The following is a 16,893-nucleotide window of genomic DNA, read 5'->3' on the forward strand; positions in this document are numbered from 1 at the left end:
GGTTCACTTATCGCGGATTCAGTGCATCGCAGATTTTTTTTTCAGGGGAAAAAACTTTTTTTGTATTTTTATGTTGTTGTTTTTTTTATTAATGGCATGCAAATGTGCAAACAAACAAAGTAAAAGAAACAACACTGCAAACAAAGCAGAATAAAATCAAAGACACTGGCTTTGAACAGCTCATGGAGCATTCTGCTTCTAGAAATCGGGTCATGTCGGTTTACAAAAATCTTCTTGCTAAAAAAAAAGAGAGTGCCAACAACTACTGATAACAATGTTCTATCAGAGAAAGACTCCTTAAAGGACAACCAACATCGCTTTTTTGTTTCCTGACATCAGAAAAACGTTTTATAGCATCTAAAATACCCAAAACACGCAGTATGATATTTTTAGTCAAATGCAAATCACCAATAAAAATGACTTAAAGTGTCCAAAAACCACTTCAAAATGAACCCGGAAGTGGCCATTTTCAAGGGTCCCGCCCCCTTGTTTGTGGTGGCACGCCAAGACGTCTTGCCTTGCTCGAGATTCAAAACAATGGCTTCAGATTCGGAAAAGATGCTTCCTTCTTACTCATCCAGTTATGAATATGATTCAAATAGTTCTGAAGAGGAAAGCATACATGTTTGCAATCGATTAAAGAATTTATTCCGGTCATTTTGATGCATCTGGAGAGAAATGTAGTGACAAACTCTTTAGTACTCACAGTACCCAAAAAAAGCAGAAGATGGCGACAAAGCTCCGTGGAAATTGTTTCCTGGGAAGTTTTGTCAAATACACTGTAGAGGTTGGCGCAACACACGATTCACCATCGCGTTATTTATGTTTTCCTTCTAATTTCCCCATCAACACGGATAAACACGAAGTTTACAGACCAAACAAAGTACCGCAAAATGTATTCAGGTGATGCAAGGTATGTCCTTTATCGGTTAGGGGCGTTCCTACAGTGACGTCGGGTGAGGACTCGTCACCAACTCAAAAACAAGACTTCCGGAATATTCAGTGCAAGTCTTAAAACGTAAATTATAGCTATATGTGGTGGAATCTTTGTAAAATACGCTTAGTAGAAGTCATTTGAAGCGAATTTTACAAATTATGGACACAGAGCGGAGCAGTCAGGGCGAATAGGCGCAGCAGCAAAATATTGTTTTACAACACCGTTCTTTAAACTATTAAAAAAGAGGTTTTATTTTTTGTTTCATTCTGCAGTATATACAATTTTGCATTGTGTTAAAAAAAGCTGCCTACATTGTACTTCTCGGATTTCACCTATCGCGGGCTATTTTTGGAACGTATCTCCCGTGATAAACGAGGGTTCACTGTCATAAATAAATGGTACAAATCCATCTGTCCATCTCATGTCTAGTCGAGGGGTTAGCATGTCGACTTCACGGTGCAGACGTTGTGGGTTCGATCCCTGGTCTGACCTCCATGTGTGGAGTTTGCATGTTCTCCCTGGGCCTGTGTGGGTTTTCTATGGGTATCAATTTCCTCCCACATTCCAAAATCATACATGGCAGGCTGATTGAACACTCCAAATTGTCTCTCGGAGGTGAGTATGGGTGTGAACATGGATGGTTGATCATCTCTTAGCCCAAGCTGCATGTTTTTGGAATTTGGAAAGGAACCGCAGTACCCAGGGAAATCCACACAGACATGGGGAGAACTGACAAACTCCACACAGGAAATGAACCCTGCACCTCTCCACTGTGAGGTGGATGTGCTCACTGGTTATTGGATTGGATATTGGATATGCCTTTATTAGTCTCACAGTGGAGAAATTTACATTTCACAGCAGCAAAGTGATGAAAGGAATGAAAGTAGAAAAACAAAAATACATGAGCTGCTGGAAAGGCAGCCACTCTCGCAGCTCCGTCTTGAAGTCAAAAGAACAAAAAAAAAAAACCTAAATAACAAATAATATGACAGCATAGAGACAATATGACCAAACAAAGACACAGAGAGACATTCATTCTTCAGGACTTGCTGTACCCTCTTTGTGATGACATGAAGCAGTTCTAGATGATCATGATCATGATGCAGAAATCATTGTATTGATCCATATACTATAGATCACAGGTGTCAAAGTCAAGGACGCAGGGCCAAATCTGGCCCACCACATCATTTTATTCGGCCGCCGAAACTAAATAAAACTTTCCATGATGTTTGCTAAAGTCTGAACTAAAATTTCAAATTGTCGTATGTAAAGCACAATAACAGTCAATGTTTTTTACTTCAAATTAGAAAACTAGTTATTAATTTGTTGTGCGCTCTTTATGTAATATGTGGAGGGGATAAACCATCCTAATGGCTTCGCCAAATTCATAGCGGCCCTCGAGAGGAAACCATAACTACAATGTGGCCCACAGATACAGAAAAAAATTGACACCTGTGCTGTAGATGAATGGATTTCCATTGACATAATACCTTCCGAACTTAGATATTGTCAGAGTGTAAGACAGCTACAACAGTGGAAACAATTTTGTGCAATTTATAGTTTATTTGGAAGAAAATGTACACCACACCCTCTACTGATTGTCAAATAGACCAGTTTTTCTATCTTTTTCGAGTTAAGGCACATTTGGGAATCCTGAGATTCCTGAGAAAGGTCAGACAGAGAATGTACTTTAAAGAAGCGTGGCCTGCCACAGGAGGTGCTGCAACATTTTTACACGGCTGTCATCGAATCCATCCTGTGTTCTTCCATCACCGTTTGGTTCGGGGCCGCCACAAAAATGGACAAAATCCGACTTCAACGGACTGTGAGGACGGCGGAAAAAATCATTGGCACCGCCCTACCCACTCTCGAGGACTTGCACACTGCAAGAATCCAAACTAGGGCGCGGAAAATCCTACTGGACCCTCCACACCCTGCCCACCACCTTTTTCCAGCTACTCCCCTCAGGCAGGGGCTACCGATCCATGTGCAGCGTGTTCTACCGGAAACAAATTCCTTGTGTGTTCTACATACTTGGCAATAAAGATGATTCTGATTCTTTCAAAACGTCATTGGCACACCGTGAGCTGAATATGTAAAAAAAGACAATTTTTAACAATTAAAGCGCTATATTGTTCATATAAGCGTTTTCAAATAAATCAAATAAAAATCAATGTTTTATAATCTTTCATATTTATTCTCATTCAACGTGATAAATGGTTTTGGTGAACACAGATCTGGTATCCTGGCAGCAATCAGTAAAGTAAAGACACACAAAGCTATTCCTCTGTGGTTCTCAGCCTTTTGCTGTTTGTTTGTTTTTGGTTTTGTTGTATGTATTTGTTTTTACAGCAGTCAGGCTATTTCCGAACGTCTCATTTACATTGCCACTGGGACTTTTTCAGATTTTGCCACAAGTGCAGCAATATGGTAACAAGCTTGCAGGGCTCATGACTTGTTTTTCCGTTTGCTCACACAGGCGAACACACTGGGTTCTGCCTCTTTGGTAAAGATAAATGCAAATGAAAGAAAGATTTCTTTGTACTATTACCTAATCTCTGCTTGTCTACATCATTACTCTGCCATGCCATCGACCACACAGGTATACAAAGTGCATCCTTTACCACTGCACCCCTGACAATATATGGTGTGCCGTCGCACGGGGTTTGAAAAACAATTAACTTAAGACGAAAATTAGTGCACTAATTTTTGTCTTAAATGCAAAAATTACTGCATCCAAAAGATAGGCTGCCAAATGGAAAACAAAGTAATGTAGTTTTTCAAGACATCGTAAAATGAAAATTGTAAAGAGCAATACATTGGGGAGACTAAACAAATTCTCAAAAGAGACTTTGTGGGGATAATACAATGTTCCGTCTAAGTTTTCATATGTCTGAGCAGACACGCAAGCTCCCTGAGCACATTGAGGACCACTGTGAGCAACATCAGATGTGTACTAGTGATGTGTCGTTCGCAAACGAGCCGGTTCTTAGAACCGGATCTCTGAAGTGAACGAAGAGAGCCGGTTCCTAACAAGGAGCCAAGGAGCCGACTTTTTTTGTCCTCTATTCCTCGCCCCCAGTCATTGGTTAAAGCCGCATGTGATTGGTCGATATCCATGGTAGAGGAGGGAGGGGAGAATTACAGACACACGCAGCAGTGAGGAAAAGGAGGAGGGGGAGGAGGGTTAGGGTAGACTGGTGGACAAATGTTATCACATTATGTTGTTATTATTATTCAATTATTACATTTTTTACTAGTTGGTATGATAGCATTATTAATATGAAAAGCAAATTAGTGACAGCTGATCATCAAACCAGAGTAACCACAGTGAAAGTGAAAGTTCGTGGATGCTCTCTGTGCACATATAAATCAACCCATATAAATAAAATTATTTGATATAGTGTATTTTTTACATGAATAATTTGTTTTTCACGTAATTTTACATGATTTTTGGTAGTTAATTAATTAAAGGGAAAAAAACAAACAAGCTAAGGAGCCGGATCTTTTTAGTGAGCCGAGCCAAAAGAACTCCCATCACTAATGTCTCCGCTGTGGCCACACACCAGTTTCACGCCAGTATCACGGCGCGGATGGGCAGGGCACATTCGCGCCGTTCTGCTCCGATTGGCTGCGTAGCGTACATGAACTGTACGGCATTATTGGATGGACACCTGTCACTCATTGAGTTACATTGCAAAATGTGCGCTGCATAGATATTCTTGTGCGCTGAGTATGTGCGAGCAGTGCGCGATTGCGCACGCGCGCAGCTTAGAGGGAACATTGCTCGTGGTCCTCAATCGGCAGTACATATGCACCTAAAAGCTAGCAACCTCTCATTTGCCGACAATGAGGATAAAATCTTAGCGAATGAAAATAGATGGTTTGAAAGGGGAGTAAAAGAAGCTATTTTCATAAAACAGCAAAATCCTTCACTAAACCGCCATGGTGGGGTGAGGTTGAATTTGGATCATTCGTACAACAGACTTCTTAGGCAACATAGGCTTCGTTATGCTGATGAGGTGATACCAGAGCAAATGGGGCAATACATTGCCACTGGGACTTTTTCAGATTTTGCCACAAGTGCAGCAATATGGTAACAAGCTTGCAGGGCTCATGACTTGTTTTTCCGTTTGCTCACACAGGCGAACACACTGGGTTCTGCCTCTTTGGTAAAGATAAATGCAAATGAAAGAAAGATTTCTTTGTACTATTACCTAATCTCTGCTTGTCTACATCATTACTCTGCCATGCCATCGACCACACAGGTATACAAAGTGCATCCTTTACCACTGCACCCCTGACAATATATGGTGTGCCGTCGCACGGGGTTTGAAAAACAATTAACTTAAGACGAAAATTAGTGCACTAATTTTTGTCTTAAATGCAAAAATTACTGCATCCAAAAGATAGGCTGCCAAATGGAAAACAAAGTAATGTAGTTTTTCAAGACATCGTAAAATGAAAATTGTAAAGAGCAATACATTGGGGAGACTAAACAAATTCTCAAAAGAGACTTTGTGGGGATAATACAATGTTCCGTCTAAGTTTTCATATGTCTGAGCAGACACGCAAGCTCCCTGAGCACATTGAGGACCACTGTGAGCAACATCAGATGTGTACTAGTGATGTGTCGTTCGCAAACGAGCCGGTTCTTAGAACCGGATCTCTGAAGTGAACGAAGAGAGCCGGTTCCTAACAAGGAGCCAAGGAGCCGACTTTTTTTGTCCTCTATTCCTCGCCCCCAGTCATTGGTTAAAGCCGCATGTGATTGGTCGATATCCATGGTAGAGGAGGGAGGGGAGAATTACAGACACACGCAGCAGTGAGGAAAAGGAGGAGGGGGAGGAGGGTTAGGGTAGACTGGTGGACAAATGTTATCACATTATGTTGTTATTATTATTCAATTATTACATTTTTTACTAGTTGGTATGATAGCATTATTAATATGAAAAGCAAATTAGTGACAGCTGATCATCAAACCAGAGTAACCACAGTGAAAGTGAAAGTTCGTGGATGCTCTCTGTGCACATATAAATCAACCCATATAAATAAAATTATTTGATATAGTGTATTTTTTACATGAATAATTTGTTTTTCACGTAATTTTACATGATTTTTGGTAGTTAATTAATTAAAGGGAAAAAAACAAACAAGCTAAGGAGCCGGATCTTTTTAGTGAGCCGAGCCAAAAGAACTCCCATCACTAATGTCTCCGCTGTGGCCACACACCAGTTTCACGCCAGTATCACGGCGCGGATGGGCAGGGCACATTCGCGCCGTTCTGCTCCGATTGGCTGCGTAGCGTACATGAACTGTACGGCATTATTGGATGGACACCTGTCACTCATTGAGTTACATTGCAAAATGTGCGCTGCATAGATATTCTTGTGCGCTGAGTATGTGCGAGCAGTGCGCGATTGCGCACGCGCGCAGCTTAGAGGGAACATTGCTCGTGGTCCTCAATCGGCAGTACATATGCACCTAAAAGCTAGCAACCTCTCATTTGCCGACAATGAGGATAAAATCTTAGCGAATGAAAATAGATGGTTTGAAAGGGGAGTAAAAGAAGCTATTTTCATAAAACAGCAAAATCCTTCACTAAACCGCCATGGTGGGGTGAGGTTGAATTTGGATCATTCGTACAACAGACTTCTTAGGCAACATAGGCTTCGTTATGCTGATGAGGTGATACCAGAGCAAATGGGGCAAACAGTCCAGTCGTAGACCTCATAGACAGGCAAGGACAATAGAAGTAATCAGTGTAGCCGCAGGGAGTAGTCCTCTGCTCCCCCCAACCTGAGAGCAGGGACTAATCATAGCAGAGGGCGGCACCGCCACGTCTGGACAGTAGGGATATATATAGGCTGAAACTACCAGCAAAATACTTTAGTTCGCCGACAAAGTATCTTGGATAAGAAGCGAAACTTCCGACACCTTCAAAGAAGTATAGATGATGGCTGAAGAAACATTTTCATCGATGGACCACTCCTGTATGACTGAGAGCTTACACAGACGAAATACCCACAAGTGTCTATCCTACCTTTATGTTAAACACAAAGCAGATGGCCATGGTTTGTCACCATGGTCAGTTGAATGGTGTGGTCTGAAAACTGGTGAGATATACTGACAGAACACACATGAAGCCCCAAACCTTTATTTGGATGCGGTGGATGGTGATGCCGCCGCGTGTGTTATTGATGGTGTAGCCAACAGTACCGTTCTGGAAGGTTTTGTACTTGATATAGTGACACAGCAGCTCATTGAGAGGACTCCTCCACTGGACTGACAGCTGAGAGGCGGGTGCATTGCCATGGTAATGCCAACACAGCAGCTTAATAGGCTGACCTGGTTGACCGAGCACTTTGACAAAACTAACTGGACAGAAAACAAGGTAAATATTTAAAGTCACAATATGACCAGATTGTTAAATTTCTTGGGTATTATTTAAAAATGGCGAGAAACGATCAATGAAACTATAATTTGAAGACAATATAGATAAATAAATTCATACCTCCAGTCTAAAATCATAATTGTATCCTATAAAAGCTTGGCCAAAACAAAAATGCAGATCAAACCTCTAAAGATGGAGGCCACTGATTTGCTGTGGCAACCCCTTGAAGGGAAAAGCCGAAAGGAAAAGGAAAAGAAGAAGAAGATCCTCTATTTGCTACATTGTGATCATTTTTCACAAAATTCCATCGCCAAACGCAGTCAGCTCAGCAGCCATATCGAGAGCACAAACACAAAACAAAGATCATTGAGTCATGCGGTTTTACGTCCCAGGACCTACCGCCACCAAGCAAGAGGAAACGTGTAAAAACATAGATAAGGGCACCCTTGCAAGTTAGCTGAAAAGATCTTTTCCACATTCGGCAAACTTTTCAACGATGTAATTGAAAAGAATCAGACACCTGGAGCACAAAGTTGTCACGCTTTGCAAGGTGATGGTGGCGGAGCCCAAAAAAAAGCACGCAGGAGGGAGGAGCAGGGTGTATTTGACAAATTGTATTAAATAAAGTCGGCAGGTACAAAATCTCAAACAACAAGTCATCAGAAAGGTCCAAAGTAGCAAACAAAACCATGAGTAAAACATGACAAGACGAAACAAACCTGACAAGGTGAAACAAACAATAACCCGACACTGAATGGTCATGCCGGGAGTCCTTTTAACTGCCACTGATTAAAACGACCAACACCTGTGCAGCTGCAGGCGGGGCGACAACGCCACCCGTTGGTCGCAATCCAAAACGTGACAAAAGTCAATAGGATTTATACACCTGATATATATATATATATATATATATATATATATATATATATATATATATATATATATATATATATATATATATATATATATATATATATATATACTGTATATATACTGTATATATCCATCTATCCCTTTTGTTTTGACCGTGTTGGATCAGTTTACAAGCTCCTCGCGGGTAAATGAATTGTATCTATGGTAACCAAGCATCGAAACACTCACAAAAGCACGACACGTCAAAATCAAGATCTGAGAATGTGGCGGATTGCTGGCAAAATAATTCAAATTTGAAGTTTCATTGTTGATTGTTGTAATTGTGCCTTGGTTGCTGCACAAATAAACAACTGAAGAAATCTCTCAAACAGAAAATCTGTTTAATGCCCTGTTCATTTACAGTTGAAACACGCATACATTAGGAGAGATGATTTTTTTTTTACAGTATTCACAGACACTCATGTCATGACATTTGTTTTTAGTTTCATCAGAATTATGGATAAAACAAGAAAGGCTGCCATTTTGGTACACACTTCTGAAAACAACTCATTTTGTGTTAATGCTACTAATATGAATGGGATTCATCTCTGTAAAAACACTGATCACATGAATGATTTCTTACAATAATACAAAACAGATTAACACTTGGATTTCTATCATTCTTGCAAGCATTTATATTTTCACCTTGACAACATAACAAAGAAATTACAATATCCCATCACTGATGCGCTACGTGTCAAACTGTCGGCTTGCAAGTACAGTGATACCTTGGCTTACGAACTTAATTGGTTCCCAGACAGTGTGTAACGTGGAAAGTTTGTATCCCAAAAATTAATTTCCCATAGGAAACCATTAAAATCAGAATAATCCGTTCCCAGGTCCCCATAAAACATAATTTTCTACTTTCTAATTTTCTAAGCCTTAAAACTACACAAAATATACCTTATTTTTATGTATAATAAATGTGCTATGGTATTGTAATTAAAGAAATAAACTGTACAGTATAATAAAGTTGTTTTATTTACCTTTGTGATGGTCGTTGATGGCTTGATGGAATGGAGTGGCCGGTTTCATCAGCATTAAACACTTGATGAGGAACGTAACCTTCTTGTACCATCTTGAGGAAGGATCCCTTGTAGGTGCTTGCTCTGTGATCATTGTATCGAGTTCCTCATCAATTGTGTTCTGTTTAGCTGGGTTGATAGCTTTTTGCCAAAGTGTACCAATGGCTTGTTCGGGTTGTTTGTGGAGCCTGATTGATGGGATATTTTAACCTTGCAGTCTACACTCTGACTTTGAACTATCAAAGTTGAAAATCTCTCACTGTCGTCTGCCTGTCTCTTTAATGTTTAACCCCCTCCCCTTCCTGTTGCGTTCTTGACCAATCACGTGGCTTTAACCGAAGACTGGGGGCGGGGAATAGAGGACAAAAACAGTTGCCTGCCATTTTGTTGTTAGAAGAATGGGCTCGTTCGCGAACGACACATTACTCATTGAGGCAGCTCCATGTACAAAAAAAGTTTGTATGCCAAGGTAAAGTTCATATGGCAAGGTAAAATTTACATAAATGTAACGTTCGTATAGCGAAAAGTTCGTAAGCCGAGGGGTTCGTAAACCGAGGGATCACTGTATTCAATTGATCCCTGTTGGTAATGGACTTGATTGAAATGATCAAGCAAGGTCTACAGATGTCAATTCTGATACTGATCATTTGAATCAGGTACGTTGCAAGAGAGAGAAATTGAAGACATGCAGGACGGCAGCCCTCCAGGACTGGAGTTTGACTATGCCCAACAGTATTTGTGGAACAAGAATGCAGGCTACTCACCGCTGGGCCTTGGGGGGCAAGCACCGCAATGGTGACCCCTGCCCGACTAAAATGCCAACTATAAAATATCACTAAATCACTGAAAGACATAAAAAGAAGAAAAAACAACAAAACTACACATAAACTCAATATCTGCTCTTCATGGGAAGCAAACGGTTGCAGGCTGCTATGGGGGCAGCTGGAAATCCTGCCTGCATACACAGTTCTTTCAATCACTATTCAAACATGGGCTGCCTTACTTAATACATGTGGGTGGCAAAACACACATTTTGAAATAAAAAAGGAAATAAACGAAAGAAAAACATGTCAATAACATTTATTCATTCACTTTCAATATTGTTGAATAGAGTCAGTGCGGGGAGAGGGATTGAACCCATAACCAACTGATGAACTACAACCAGAACCATTCGCTAGTCAGTCACAGGGCACATATAAAGACAAACTATCCTTCACACCTCCATCCGTGGGTACTGATCACGCACAATTAATCAGTCAAGTGAGTTGCATACTTTAATAAAAACGAAGCAAAAATTGATAAAATGGTATTAATAGCATTGTGAAATAAATTAGTTTTAAGAGATTATTTGAAGGATTAGAGGTCAGTACAGTTGTAGTAGAGCATACCAGATGGCAAGGAGATTTGTGTTTGACAAGCTTTGGTTGCAGGAATGAGTGTTATTGGTGAAGAAAGTTGGAGAGGTATAAGGTGACCTGATTGTGGAGGGCTTCATGAGTGAGTTCGAGTTTCAACTAAAAATGCCAGGGAACGGGGAGCCAGAGGAGGTTTTTAAGGATGGGGGTGATGTGATCACGAGTGTGTATGTGTAGACAGGCAGCAGTATTCAGGATGTACTGTAGTTTATTAAGGAGTTTGCAGGTTGTTCTGTAGAGGATGCTATTGTCGTAGCCAAGGTGGAGGTGATGAAGGCATGGATGAGAGTTTGAGCAGCGTTGAAAGAATGGTTTTGGTGGGTGAAGAAAGCAGTTTTGGTGATTTTGGTGAGGTGTTGTCACAATTTGCAAGGCGGTGGTGGTGGTGGACCTCAAAAATGCAGGCAGGAGGGGGGGGGATCAGGGTGTATTTGACAAACTGTATTAAATAAATAAACTAAACAGGAACAAAATCTCAAACAACAATGTCATCAGAACAGAAAGGTCCAAAGTAGCACACAAAACCACGAGTAAAACATGACAAGACAAACCTGACAGGGTGAAACAAAAAATGACCCGACATTGAATGGTCATGCCGGGAGTCCTTTTAACTGCCACTGATTAAAACGACCAACACCTGTCCAGCTGCAGGCGGGGCCCTACAGTGCCACCCGTTGGTCGCAAACCGAAACGTGAGGTGTTGGGCGAAAGAGAGGTTATTATTTAAAAAGGACACTAAGGTTGCAACAGTAAGAGGGGGGGAATATGTGTTTTAGTGATATTAAAGTCAGAGGCTGTTTGGTGTGACGGACAGAGGGCCGATTATTAGCACATTGAGATTTAGTGCAGAATGTTGGTTTTATCGAGGATTTGATATCTGAAAGACAGCTAGAGAGAGTGGAGTGGGCCGTTGGGGTAAACGATTTGGTGGAGATGCACAATTGGAAATCATCAGCGTACTGGAGACCATGATGACGAATGATTCGCCCGAGTGGTAGAAGCTAGAGGATGAATAGAGGAGGACCAAGCAAAGAACCCTGGGGGACACCTTTGCGTGTCTGTTTCTGTAACATGGGTTGATGATGTGGTCATGCTAGATGCATGGTGTTGATTTTTCTGATTGGTCGTTGTCTGTGTGGTGACAGAAAACAAGAGGGACATGAATTCAAACAGAATATCAGTTAGTGTTTGATAATTTGCAAGGGTCTTCCGTCATCTTGTGGCATTGATGGACACTTACAAATGACAACAGAGGGGTGTTGGTTACAAAATCAAGCTCCAACCTAAACAATAAAAAAAGTCTGGTTTAATAATAACATATTGCGTGATACGAAAACAATGAAGGCTGCTGAGAGTGGCGTGGTGGTCGGCTGGTTACCACGTCTGCCTCACAGTGCAGGGGTTTGATTCTGGCTCTGTCTACCTTATGTGGCGTTTGTTATCCTTGTGCCGATTTGGGTTTTCTATGGGTACTCAGGTTTCCGCCCCCATTCCAAAAACATGTATGGGAGGTGAATGGAACACTGTAAATTCTGACTCTAATTGGTTGCTTGTCTATATGTGACCTGCGATTGGCAGGGTACACATACAGTATACAGTACATCGAAAACAGCTGGGATAGGCTCCAGCATGTGAGGATAAGCACATTACAAAATGGGTGGATGGAAGGAATGCTGCTTAATGATAAACACATATCCATACCTTTTTGTCATGTACTTGTTTGGCACTCAGGCCTGATGGTTAACCAATCGAGGTATAGAAGTGTCTAGGAGAGGTGGCAGTGATGTTCCTGACTGAGTTGTTCAACAAGATATTTGATGGTGAGCAGATGCCTGAAGAATGGAGACGATGTGTACTGGTGGCCATTTTTAAGAACAAGGGAGATGTGCAGAGTTGTAGTAACTACAGAGGAATAACGATGAGCCATACAATGAAACTGTCTCATCCTAATTGGCGACAGGTGCGCGCCCCTCCCCTCCCTGCTCTCCGGGCTAACTCACCTGATTCCAATCCCTTTGAAATGTGCCTTCTGGCTATAAAAGCCACCCGTTGCCGCTCGGTCCTCGCCGGTGTATTCTTTCATTCGTTACCCTGTCACGCAGCAGTACGCAGGTTGGTCCCGTTCGTCTGTTCGGTTGCCTTACCTTCTGTTTTTGCCCTGCGTGTCTCAGTAAACCTTTATTGAACTATGCTGTCTCCATCGTGTATTTCGGATCCAAACCCTTCCTTTTTTTCGTTTGCCGAGTTCTATCGCCACTCCTTGAGCGGACGTGACAGAAACTATGGGAAAGAGTAGTTGAAGCTAGACTAAGAGCAGAAGTGAACATTTGTGAGCAGCATTATGGCTTCATTCAAAAAAAAAAAAAAAAAAAAAAAAAAAAAAAAAGAGTACGACAGATGCATTATTTGATTTAAGAATGCTGATAGAGAAGTACAGAGAAGGTCAGAAGGAATTGCATTGTGTCTTTGTAGATCTGGAGAAAGCGTATGACAGGGTGCCCAGAGTAGAGCTGTGGTATTGCATGAGGAAGTCTGGAGTGACAGAAAAGTATGTCAGAGCGGTGCAGGACATGTATCATGACTGTAAGACTTTTGTGAGGTATGCTGTCGGCATGACGGAGGAATTCAAGGTGGAGGTGGGACTCCACCAGGGGTCAGCTCTGTGCCCCTTCTTATTCGCTATGGTGATGGACACGCTGACAGACAATGTTAGACAAGAATCTCCTTGGACGATGACGTTTGCATATGACCTTGTTATCTGTAGCGAGAGCAGGGAACAGGTGGGGGTGAAACTAGAGATGTGGAGGTATGCCTGGAAAGGAGAGGAATAAAGATCAGTCGCAGCAAGAGGAATAGATGTGTGCGAATGAGAGGCATCCAATTACAAGAGTGATGCTACAGGGAGAAGACATAAAGAAGGTGGAGGATTTTAAGGACTTGGCGTCAACTGTCCAGAGCAATGGAGAGTGTGCAAAAGAGGTGAAGAAGTGTGTCCAGGCAGGCAGGAACGGCTGAAGAAAAATGTCAGGTGTGATGTGTGAGAGAAGTGTTTCAAATAGGTTGAAAGGAAAAGTGTATAAAACGTTGGTGAGTCCAGCAAATGATGTTTGGACTGGAGACAGTGCCACTGATGAAACGACAGAAAGCAGAGCTGGAGGTAGCAGAGATGAAGATGTTGAGGTTTTCTTTGGGAGTGACCAGGTTGGATAGGATCAGGAATGAGTACATTAGAGGGTCAACTCATATTAGAGGCTTTGGAGAGAAAGTCAGAGAGGCCAGACTGAGATGGTTTGGACATGTCCAGAGGAATGATGAAAGAGAATGACTCCATCGGGAGAAGGATGCTGAGCCTTGAACTGCCAGGCGGGAGACAGAGAGGAAAACCAAAGAGGAGGTTTATGGATGTTGTCAAGGAAGACATGAAGGTAGCTGGTGTGAGAGAAGAGGATGTACAAAACCGGGTTCGATGGAGGACACCGATTCGCTATGGCTAAAGGGAAAAGTCGAAAGGAAAAGAAGAAGCCAAAGGGAGAAATTCAAATCTTTTCACCATTATTTGACAATTCCTTCACAATTTTGGGTACTCCCCATCCGATGTGTCTTTCTCAGGAGACACAGACCTTGTTGTTCTGAAAGGCAGGGTTTCCACTGACGCACTGCATTATGCTGACATGCTCCATGTGTCCTCGGTAGTTGCTTCCTTGGCAACAGGCATCAGGACTCGTCTTGTTGGGGTTGAGGAGCCTAAAGAGACTCAAGCTGAAGTCCTCGGGTCCACTTACGCCACATCAGTGAAACTATATATCAATATATGCGGGGGATGGATAAACATCAAAGTGGTACAATTATGCAAAAAAGAGAGCCAATAAAAAACAAACAGACATATGCTTTACTGTGGTCATGATGGCATTCCAAGTTGAGGTGAAGACGTCAGTGGTGTTGTAACCTTGATAATGATGGTTTAGCTCTTGGGTGAAATAGTCTCTGGTTATCTGGGGAAGAAACAAAACGGACCCAAAAAATGTATTGCGGGTCTCTTGACTTTGAAAACTACAGACAGGCAAGCACCAACTAGCGCGCGCGCACACACACACACACACACACACACACACACACGCACACACACACACACACACACAATTTTTATGTTGACGCTATAAATAAAGTGTAGTTCGCTTAGTCAAGAATTTGTTCTCTGCTTTCTATCAAATTGAACCAGAGACAATCGCTATGACTTACATGTTCTCTGAAAAAGATAGCTAGCATAGCAGCTGTCAACTCAGCCAGGAAGATGAAGAGAATGAACATGAAGAGCTAGGCAAGAAAAAAATGTCATGTTACCCACTGAATGTTGTAAATGTTTGATTTGCTTTTCGTTCACACTGAGCAAATTCTTTATTTCAACAAATGTTTCACACAGACAATAAACACTGGCACAGTTAAACAAAATCAGTCATGTATGCGACTTTGAAATTAAACCTCAGTTCCTCTAGATGGTAGTCTTGTATCATCTTAAACTAGTCTTATGTAACATTCATTTTTGAGCGTGTGAGTGAAGAGGGAGGAGGTAAACTCCATGACAATGCCACAGTCAAATACAGCAAAATGGCATCATCATGGTTATTAAAGTATTTTGACATGAAGGAGGGTCGACAGGAAACAGTCCGAGAGGAAATTCAACAAAAGTTGATGTTGAAACCCGTGACACAAGGTGTCATGTTTGATTTGTGGTTTGATGTAACGAGGATCTGTTCAAGGAATTAGGAGAGCGGGTTATCGACCTCAATTGAAACCTCAGTAATGCCCTCTAAAATGACCCCCCAAAAATGCTGCACTTAATTTTAGGGCTTGAGTGAATAAAAAAAAAAAGTGGGACTCACAACAAGAAGCAGACATCGATTCTCCCGTATGTCGCCACAGCAGCCCAAGAAGCCCAGTAGGAAGAGAATTGCTCCAATGGCAAAATGTCTGTGTAAGCTCACAGTCGTACAGGAGTGGTCCATCGATGAGAAGGTTACTTCAGCCATCGTCTGTACTTTTTTGAAGGTGTCGGACAATTCGCCTCCTATTCAAGAAGCTTCGTCAGCGAACTAAAGTCTTACTGGTTGTATCGGTCCTATTTATATATCCCTAATGTCCAGGCATGGCGGCGCCGGACACAGCTATGATAGGTCCCTACTCTCAGGTTGGGGGGAAGCAGAGGACCACTCCCTGTGGCCCCACTGATTGTTCCTACATTCCTGACTAACGACTCGCCTGTTTGCCCCACTCCCTCCAGTATCACCTCATGAGCATTACGAATGTTGCCTAACATGTGTTGCCTAAGCAGGCTATTGTATGAACGATCCAAATTGAACCACACCCCACCAGACTGTCTCCAAAAGTTAGAGAAAGGAAAACATATAGACAGACAGATGTATTTTAGATTATACCCGGGAGAGGCCACGCCATGTATCTATGGCCTGCCAAAAATACATAAAGAAGGGTTCCCCCTCAGACCCATTGTTTGTAGCATTGACTCCTCTACATACAATGTAGCCAAATACTATTTAAAAACTATATTAGCTCCGTTGGTTGGTAACACAGAATATCACGGAGAGAACACCACAGGGTTTGTAGCGAGTATAGAAGACCTTATATTGGAACCTGAGGAAACTTTGGCATCCTACGATGTGACTTATGTCTTTACATCTGTCCCAACCCCAGCAGCAGTCTCAGTGGTGAGGACGAGACTGCTGGCGGATGTTTCTCTGCATGAAAGAACCAAACTTAAACCGGATCACTTCTGCCAATTATTGGAAATCTGCCTTAATAATATGTATTTTCAATTTAGGGAGAAATTTTACAAATTCATGGTTGTGCTATGGGCTCACCTGTTTCACCCATAGTGGCTAATCTGTACATGGAAGAGATGGAGAAACAGGCACTCACATCCTTCCCGGGGGACAAACCTAGACACTGGTTTAGATATGTGGACGATACTTTTGTCATAATTAAACAAGAAATTCAATCCTTCACAGATCACCTCAACTCGGTAGACATCAACCTTTATATATATATATATATATATATATATATATATTTACATATACACATATACATACACATACACATATACATATACACACATATACATATACACACACATATATACATATACACACATATATATACACACACAGACACACACACACATGTACACACACATAT

The 16,893-nt window shown here is 41.7% G+C and overlaps 1 long non-coding RNA gene and 1 pseudogene across 2 annotated transcripts in view; both read right to left on the bottom strand.

The window, feature by feature from the left end:
* Window positions 1–15,826, bottom strand: part of LOC148900252 (tetraspanin-18-like) — a 21,200-nt pseudogene extending 5,374 nt beyond the window's left edge. The window contains exons 1-5 of the transcript XR_016114557.1: window positions 15,564–15,826; window positions 14,923–14,997; window positions 14,577–14,675; window positions 14,304–14,480; window positions 7,021–7,229 (exon numbers count right to left, since the gene is read on the bottom strand). The product of XR_016114557.1 is annotated as a tetraspanin-18-like (transcript). The remainder of the gene's footprint in view (window positions 1–7,020; window positions 7,230–14,303; window positions 14,481–14,576; window positions 14,676–14,922; window positions 14,998–15,563) is intronic.
* LOC148900253 (uncharacterized) lies at window positions 9,990–13,693 on the bottom strand. Its single transcript, XR_016114435.1, has 2 exons — window positions 11,924–13,693; window positions 9,990–11,814 (listed from the first exon to the last, which is right to left on the bottom strand). It is a non-coding gene; the product is annotated as an uncharacterized LOC148900253 (long non-coding RNA).
* Window positions 15,827–16,893: the final 1,067 nt, after the last annotated feature.

Source organism: Hippocampus bargibanti, linkage group LG03 (genome assembly GCF_051943395.1).
Source record: "Hippocampus bargibanti isolate YZ-2025 linkage group LG03, ASM5194339v1, whole genome shotgun sequence".
NCBI classification, from domain to species: Eukaryota; Metazoa; Chordata; class Actinopteri; order Syngnathiformes; family Syngnathidae; genus Hippocampus; species Hippocampus bargibanti.